The sequence below is a fragment of the Mauremys mutica genome, unplaced genomic scaffold (genome assembly GCF_020497125.1).
Source record: "Mauremys mutica isolate MM-2020 ecotype Southern unplaced genomic scaffold, ASM2049712v1 Super-Scaffold_100416, whole genome shotgun sequence".
Taxonomy (NCBI): Eukaryota; Metazoa; Chordata; order Testudines; family Geoemydidae; genus Mauremys; species Mauremys mutica.
The window spans coordinates 143,134-152,626 of NW_025423336.1; positions in this window are offsets into that span (position 1 = coordinate 143,134).

Sequence of the window (9,493 nt, forward strand, 5' to 3'; positions counted from 1 at the left end):
ACTCACTGCATTCATAGGACCTCTTCCCTGTGTGGATTCTCCGATGCCTAATAAGGTGTGAACTGCGACTGAAGGTTTTCCCGCAGTCACTGCATTCATAGGGCCGCTCTCCTGTGTGGATTCTCTGATGCCTAATAAGGACTGAGCTGTGCCTGAATTTTTCCCCACACTCTCTGCATTCATGGGGCCTCTCCCCTGTGTGGATTCTTTGATGCCTAATAAGGTGCGAACTGCGACTGAAAGTTTTTCCACACTCACTGCATTCATAGGGCCTCTTCCCTGTGTGGATTCTGTGATGCTTTATAAGGATGGAGTAATCACATACGTTTTCCCCAAACTCACTGCATGTCTTTTTTCTCTTTTCGCTCAGGATTTCCTGTTGTGTTTTGGTTTCCTTGAGGTCCTTCTGAGTTTCCTGACAGGAAATACATTTACCCACTTTCTCCCCTGGCTGGTTTCCCTGCTCTCCTTCTGGTCTGTGCTGAATGTCACGGGATTTTTCCTGTTTATGACTCCAGGACACATTCCTTTTCGATCTTTGCGATAATGCTCTGTGTTTAGCCACTTGCTCAACATTTTCCTGCTGAGAATTCTGCTCCTCTTTCTCACCTACCATTGCGTCACCTGCTGTGATAGAGACAGAAACCTCAAACAGGGATGGAAAGGGGAAGGCCAAACCAATACAAGTACTGGAGAGAGGTCAAATAAAAACAAGAACTGAACTCCCCCAAGTTCTTCCCCAAACAGGAGAGAGGAGGGGATCAATTCAGGCTTCACATCCCATCCAAATTCACAGGGGGAAAGGAGGAAGCTACTGTCTGGTGTCTGCTAGGGTCTACAGGAAGCCATGAGCTATATTTACCCTAAGGATACGACCCCTGCTAGGGACAATACTGAACTGAGAGACCTCCCAAGGGCATTGTAGGGCATCCCAGATGTTTCCTTCAGGCACTTACAGATTCTGAGTTGCTTTAATGTTTCCTCACCTGTGCAGGGAGCTCTCAGGATCTCTCTTTCCTCTGAACGTTGGAGGTCTGCGACCCATGGCTCTTCCCCTTGTTCCAGCTGGGAGATCACATCAGGTTGGGAAACTGGAAACCCTGCTCAGATGAAAGAAAACAAAGGAGTTCAGTTGATTTCATAAGACTGTCATAAAATACATTCTATTAATTTAACTTCAGTGCTTAGTGTGACGGGTGTGCCTGGGGCAGTCCACACTGAAAATTCCAAAGTCAGGGCAGGCTGAAAAAGGGAAGACAGATGCTCCCAAAACTGGTGGTTAACACTGAAGTTAAACTCAACGACCAGTCACAAACTGTGCTTCTGATCCCACACACGGGTTATCGAGAAGCTGAAAAAAGAAATCACATGGCCCCCTTTATTGCATTCCAGTTCTCCGACTCCCAATCAGCCCCTAGGTCCAGTACAGTGAGAGGTTATTTAAAAACTCTGCTCATATACAAAACGTTTTTCTGACCCCAAAAGGTCAGCCACATTACAAGATCACTATAGGTTTGGATCTTACCCAAAAGACCACACTGCCAGCCAATCCTTTAGCATGGAAAGACAGACAGGACACGACACAGAAAAAGTTGTTAAATGGAAAAGCAGTGAGATACATTCCAAAATCTATATATCAGGTTATTAGCAGTATTGTTGAGCTGCTGGCTTGAAAGTCCGTCTGGAACACATCCACAAGTTTGATGGGTCTTTCAGTTCTTTGTTCCAGGCTTCAATTTGTAGAGAAGTTGCTCCAGAGGTAGGAAGAGGGATTGAAGACAAAATGGAGATGATGCAGCTGCCCTTTATATTCTTTTTGCCATGTGGCTTGTACTACCTGTGTCCCAAACACAAGCTTCACAGCACAAGGCATGGAAAAGCCTCGGAAGTCTCAGCACACAGACATACCCCTGCATGTCTTGCTGACTCAATAGGTTTATGCCCTTGATCAGGGATGGGCAAATTACGGCCCACGGGCCACATCCAGCCAACAGGACCGTCCTGCCCAGTGCGTGAGCTCCTGGCTGGGGAGGCTAGCCCCTCCCCCGCAGCCACACCACCGTGCGGGCAGCGCTCCTGCGGGGCGGGGCTGTGCGCTCCTGCAGGGCAGTGTGTCTGGCTCTGCGTGGTCCATGTGGCTGCCAGACACGCTGCTCTGAGCGGCATGGTAAGGAGGTGGGGGCGTTGGATAAGGGGCAGGGAGTCGCGGGGGGCAGTCAGGGACAGGTGGATGGGATGGAGGTTCTGGGGGGACGGGGGTTGGATAGGTGTGGGAGTCCCAGGGGTCTGTCAGTGGGCAGGGGGGTGGATAGAGGTCAGGGCAGTCAGGGGACAGGTAGCAGCGGGGTTGGGTAGGGGGTGGGGTCCTGGGAGGGCAGTTAGGGAGGGGGGTCTCTGGAGGGGGCGCTTACGGGACAAGGAGCAGGGGGGGTTGGATTGCTTGGGGATTCTAAGGGGGGCAGACAGGGGGCGGTAAGTGGGAGGGGGCGGATAGGGGGTGGGGCCAGGGTGTTTAGAGATCCAAATGTGGCCCTCGGGCTAAAAAGTTTGCCCACCCCTGCCCTTGATCCTTTTCATGGTCTCACTGTACAGCTGATGGGCCACCAAACAGCCTAGGCAGCGCTGATGCCAATATGTCTCACCGAGAAACACTGCACAAGTCTGGAAATACAGATCTACTCTACAAATCTATAACTCACAATACAAAGGTGATACAAACATAGAAACAAAATTATCATACTTGGAAAAGCATAACATTTTCACTGACACCTGTCATGGCATATCTAGCACGAGTCATTTCCATTGTATCAAATAGGTATTGATAATTTAAAAAAAATATAAAATGTCTCACAATTCCATACAGTGTCACACTTGGTAAAGCAGTGAATTCCCAGGACCAGCTCCCCCGGTCCTTGAAGATGCTGAACACTGTGCTTATGATGTATTGAAATACCCACATATCTGCTGGGAACACACACAGACAGACACTGTGTCAGTCTGTACCCCTATGTTCACTCTTCTAGAAAATTATGATCAATTTTGTACACAGAATGGCATTTTGAAAACACATAATCTACTGAATATTATCCTGTTAAAATATGTAGCAACACTGTATGTAAATTTTTGAGATTTTACTGTATGATATTACTGAAAAAGTTACAATTCCGGGGAACACCCACAGACCAGTTCCTCGGAGACAGCAAGACAAACAGTTGGTCAAACAGCCATTCTGCGGCAGGGGGAAGGTGTGAAGACATTTACATTCCATCAGAGGGACACTTGAAGCTCATATCAACAACAGACAGCCTGGCACCATGACTCAGCTGAGAACTGAAGTTGTTTCTAGTACAAAGGACTGAATTATAAAAAGAAATGAGGAAAATACTTGAGACTCTCTCTCTCCCCTTCCCCTCTGCTCATGACAACTTCTGAAGAACTGAACTTGGGCAGCAGGTGCGGGTTAGGGGGGCAGCGGGGGCGAGGGGACAGCAGGGGAGGAGAGGGGAGGGGGGAGCCTCCCCGGCCGGGAGCTCAATAGCCGGGCAGGCTGGGCCCGCGGGTCGGATGTGGCCTGCGGGCCGTAGTTTACCCACCCCTGATTTACAGGTTAGTTTGTGTTTTCTCTTGCATTTCTTTTGTAAACAATTCTGACTTTTATGCCTCTTTACCTGTAGTCACTTAAAATCTTTTTTTTTGGTAATTAACAATTTTGTTTTATTGTTTTATCCAACTAGTGTGTTTGGATTAAAGTGTGTTGGAAACTGCATTTGGGATGTAGCGGGGTGGACCCCCGCTCCTGCTCTGAAGGGTTAAAAGCAGCCCTGGGAGGGGGCTGTGGCTGGAGAAAGCAGCTTTTAGGCTGGGCTGATTGGGGGAAGTGGCTGCAGCTGGGGCCACGCCCCAAACAGACTCAGCTGCCCTATAAAGGCAGAGAAGCCAGGGGCAGATAGAGTCTCTCTCTGTTTGTAGAGGGAGATGGGCCTAGCTGCAGGGAGCTAGACACAGGGTACCTGAGTGGAGCAGGGCTGGGGAAAGGCAGAGGAGCTGGGGAGCTCCAGCCTGGAAAGCGCCAGGCCGAGGCCTAGCAGAAGGCAATAGGTACTGGGGGGTTGCAGAGGGCAGCCCAGCGGTAGGCAAAGGCAGCAGGTCCAAACCCTCCTTGCCAGTGATGAGTGGCTGATCCTGCAGTCTGCCCCAGGGTGTAGGGCTAGACGATGACTGGCCTTATACTGAGCCGAGGTGGGAATAGAGGGTGGGAGTTCCCTGGGGAGGGGAGACCCTAAGACTGAGGGGTTACTGCCAGAGGGCAGCACCCCAGGTAAAAGGGGCACCAGGTCCAGGGAGGGACACGGGGGGCCAGAGGACAGGCGGATCACTGGCCTGCAGAGGGTGCGCCGGAGCTGGAATGAGCTAATTCCGAGAAGTCACCAGCAGGGGGTGCCGCAGGGATGAGTCCACTCATCTACATGGGATAACAAGGCTGGTGCATGTCAGTTTCCACTGATGAAATGACAGACTTCATATGAGCTTGCCTTGTTCAGTAGTGTGCTGGACAGGGAAAGATGCACATTTCTGGGGGAAGTCTGGGAACAGAGACTTTTCTGGGGTTTTCCTGTGCTGCACTGTAACTCATGAGTCGCTGACTAGCAGCACTCAATACTGTGTAGCTGGGAGAGAGTTACATGCTGGAGACTGTGTGTTAACTGCCCAGGAGCGGCTGCTCTCACAGTAAAACAGTGTAAAAATCACCCAAGCTTGGGAAACTGAGGGGACACAGCTGTTCAACACTCCAGATTGCACTGTGGTTAACGTCACAGACACTCAATTTCAAAGAGGCTCCCAAAACACAGAGAAAGTAAATCCATGTCCCAGAAATCCAAGACTCCAGACAGAGGGCAAGTCTCCCTGCCACTGCTTCTTGCTGACGGAGAGGTCCAGAGACAATGAGAGAGTCCTGGGGAAGCTGGGAACAGTAACCATGGGCTGGTGGGGTTCAGTGGAGAAAGGGAACAGGAAGGGCAGGGATAGTACTGAATGCAGGATCTCAGCAGTACTAGATGTCAGGATAGCACATAGTGCAGCCCATTGGAAAACATAATCCCAACTAGACATACAAAATAATGAGGTCTAAATTAGCAGTTTCCACTCAGAGAGATCTTGGAGTCATGGATAGTTCTCTGAAAACATCCACGCAACGTGGAGCAGCAGTCAAAAAGCAAACGGAATGTTGGAATCATTAAGCAACGAATAGAAAAGACAGAAAATATCATATTGCCTGTATATCAATCTATGGTGCGCCCACATCTCGAATACGGCTGTGGGAGCTGGATTTTATAACGTACTGTGAGAATTAATGTATGATTTGATTTCATCCTGTCAGCCACCCTTTTTGAATAGCAGAAAGGAATGACAGACCAGAACAATCCTTCTGACTGATTATGGTCACCTTTTGTTTTAGGATAAGTTACACTGTCTACTATGGTTTCCTCTATGTATTACAAATTAGGCACTCTAGGTAAATCTACATTTCTTTGTTTTAAGGTTTAGTAAGTAAGAGACAGGATTCTCTATTGTGTCTATGTTAAGTAGATTAGAGAAACATTGAAGGCAAGGTTTCATTTGCAATGCCTTTTTGCTCGATATAAAATACTACTGTTTGTATCCTCAGTGGGTTTGTGTGAATGAGGATGTATGCATCAGGAAAAGAGAAGGTGTAAAGGCCATTGTTACAGCCAGAGTCAAGGAAGGAGTCAAGAGACTTAAAGGACATCAAAGAATCATCAACGCGCATCCATAATGAAGGGCAGATTGATGACCCTGAGGTAAAGGCTGGCACCCCTGAGGACAATTGATTAAATGAGAACAAAGGACAGGTTGACCCTCTCGGAGGTGAATTGGAATGTTTACACCAGTTAAGAAGTAACCGATCACAAACTGACACAGCAAAATCCATAGAGTTCAACAAAGGAAAAAAGCCTATAAGAACCAGGGTGCTTGGCCATGGGACTTTGAGTTTGTCTTGCCACACTCCAGGAGCACTGGATCGTGACCGACAAGAGCCCAGCCCCACACTCGTGCTTAATCTAACTGGCCATTAGATTGACTCGAGCTACAAGAGACTGGTAACTATGAACATCACGGGTGGGTGACTAAAAAGCATATGCTAACTGTTGTATTCTCAATAAATGCTGTGTATTTACCTTCCTCTACAAAGATCCTATGTGCTTTGTAGGAGCATAACACTGCATGCAGATGTGGTCGCCCCATCTCAAAGAAGTTTACTTGTGCAAACAGGAGATATTTGACACTGTGTGACACTTCTCCTGTGCTCTGTTCCCAAACTGTTCTGCAGCAGAGGAGGGTCTGTGGCAGTGTGTGTGGGTCACTGGCATATTGGGGTGATGCAGAGACAGGACAGAGCAGAGGTGGCATTGTGGGGCTGGCATGAACCGTATCTCTTCATTTCCCCTTCCAAGAACCGAGGGGACAGGAATCCTTACCCAGCGAGGTCACATTCTCATAGTTCTCCTGCATGACGTCTCTGTAGAGGGCTCTCTGAGCAGAGTCCAGCAGAGCCCACTCTTCCCTGGTGAAATACACAGCCACCTCCTCAAAGGTCACTGGCCTCTGAAAGAGCAAGAGTCCAACACTCAGTACCTGCTGCCCCACTCACAACCCCACTATTTGTGGGGAGAGGAGCCAATCAAATGCAAGCTCTGGGTGGATCACAGTCAGAGTCCCACCCCCACTCCACTCAAAGCATCCGGGAAACACCAAGTTAAGGGGACAAAGCAAGAGCCCCTTGTCTCTCTCAGCAGATCCATCACACCCTACTAGCCACAGACCGATACAGGAGATGGAGCCCCTAGCAGGAACCAGGGAGAGCTCCCTGGTAGGAAGCCCAACACCCTCCCCATTGTGAGGAGCTGGATATGAAGGGAGGGGAATCTCCCCTAAACCTCACTGGTGGGTGCCCCCTTCATATCTCACAGCAGCCGCTGGTTAGTCAGGTCAGGCTCCAGCACTGGGAGTCTGGTCAGTTTTCCTAGCCCCATGTAGGAGGGTTATTTTCTGTTTCACAAATTAGGGTATTTCCACCTCCTAATCTCATGGGTCTGTTACTAGAATCTGGGCCATTCATTAAACTCCCCCCAGCAGGAATGTCACAAGCTGTCCTCCTCCCTTCCCCACCTTGTGCATTTCCTGCCCCGCTCCAAACCAGACTGTGCAAATCTTCCCATCTCCGGTGTATTTGCTGTCCCTCTCCCTCCTGCAGGAACCCACCAGCAACCTCCCGACAATCCCTACCTGAACAGGCTCCTCTGCAGCCATTTCTCTCCCCTGTCCCATGGCAGGATGGGATGAGCTGGAGCGAAACATGGACGTCATTCTGCAGCCTGGGAAGGTGAGAAGGGCAGTTGTGGGGGTTACAGAACAGGCTTTAGTTAATTTCACAGGACGATTCTCCAAGGCCCTTTCCCTGCAGACAGACATCCTAGATTCTGCCATGCTGGGAAATGCTCAATCTCTTTATTACAGTGTGGAGCTGGCCCCTCCTGCCAGGCTAAGCCCACAGAGAGGTTTTTAACCTCCCTTCTGCCTCCCCCGATCGCATAACAAAGTCTCTGAACACAAGGCTAGAAAAGAGCAGAACCAAAGGAGTCACTGTGGGGGATTCCCTCTGACACTGTCCCCAGGGCAGTCACACCCCAGCAGGGGGAATATGGAGTCAAGAACCAGCTTTTCCTCTGTCTGATCCTTTTCTTGATCAGTGGAAAGTGGTTCTGCCCAGGGATGCTGCAATACATGTGTCGGGTGGACTAGAGAGCTGGAAATCTCTCCACCCACTCATTTCTCCCACTGCCCCTTTCAGTCTCTCCTTCCCCTGTCCTCTCTCCCTGCTCCTCTGGCTGGGACAGTCCCATTCCTGGGGGCTTTGCTCTCCCAGGGCTGGATTTGCTCCTGGCAATTGCTATTGGGAGGAGAAATGACGAGGGGCTGTTTGTGCAGAGTCACTTTCTTGCCAGTCCCCAGCACTTTCCCTGAGGTCTTTCAATAACCTGGAGTCCGTAGCTCAGAATTTGTATTAACAGGGCCCAGGGCTGCCCCAAGGGGCTAGGACCAGCTGGAGAAAGTCATCACCTGGGCCTGGCAGAGAAGCAGCTTTAATTAAGGTCACTTCCCAGCACAGAACCCTGCTGGGGGAGCAGCAGCTGCTAAGCCTGGTCTCCCAGATCACAATGGAGCCCCCTTCCCACCTGCTGCACCCCCCAGATCTAGGACAAGGACTGGGGGTGGGGGGCATGAATATTCCCTGCGGGACCAGAAGTTCCTGCAGTTTTCAAGAGGGGAGAAAAGCAAAATCTGTGATTTCACCTGACAGTGTTTGGTAAGTGGATAGAAAGTTATCAGGGTGAGTGGGCCTGGCTGGGGGCTGCCTGGCCGCGCTTGGAGCCAGGATTGTGGCACAAACTGATCCGGGAGCAGGATCAGGGTTAGCAGTAGCCCCCAGACACCCCCCAGTACCCAGAGCCGGGCCCCCAGACACCCCCACAGCCCCAGGCAGGGTCCTGCCAGATCTTCCCTGGCCCCCAGTCCCCAGAGCCACTGGCCAGGGGCCCCTGACACCCCCAGAGCCCCCCCAGCCACAGGGAGAGCTGGACACTGGCGAAGGGGAGAGAAAATGGGGCCCAATCGGGGGGGGGGGGGGAACAGGGAACTTCTCAGGGGTTGGGGGAGGGGGGGTCATCCTGGGGGCTGCTCGTGGCTCTCTAGGGAGAAAGGGGGCAGGGCGGGGGGGGGCGGGGGGTCCCCACGGGGGGGGCAGCGGTAAATCCGAGGGGATCTCCGCCCCCCCCTTTCTCTCCCCGCTCCCCGGGGGTCACCGGCTCCCCCCCCCCCCGCCATGTCCGGGCTGCACCGACACTTCCCCCCCCCTCCTCCTTCCCAGCCCCCCCGGGGCCGCTCCGCCCCCGGGCTCGCGCCGGGACCTGGCACGCGGGGGGGTTAATGAAGGTCTCTCCGGCCGCGATCTGCGCATGCCCAGAGCCCCAGCGGCACAAACCTTCTCCGGGCCGGGAGAGGCTCCAACGGCCCCGCACGACCCAGGCAGAACCGCAGCGCCCCGCGCGCGTTCGCGCTCCGGCTCCCTTACCGACGTCACTTCCGGTCCAGGGAGAGTCCGGAACTACATCTCCCAGCCTGCCCCGGGGCGCGTCCGCCCTCCCAGCCCGGGTGAGGGAGGGGTCAGCAGCTGGAACTGCGCATGCTCCGTGCGAGCCCCGCTGGGGGCGGGAGAACAAAGCTGCTGCTGCCGCCTCCGTGTGAACCGGTGAGTGAGAGACCCGGGGGGGGAGGGCACGTGACTCTGCCCCGGGGAACCTGGGAGAAGCCTCGGAGGGACGCGCGGGGCGGGGAGTTAATTGGCTCCTGTCCCTGTTGGCGCCTCTCGCCCCCGGTACAGAGTCTCTCCGGTTCTGCCCCGTTTCTCTCT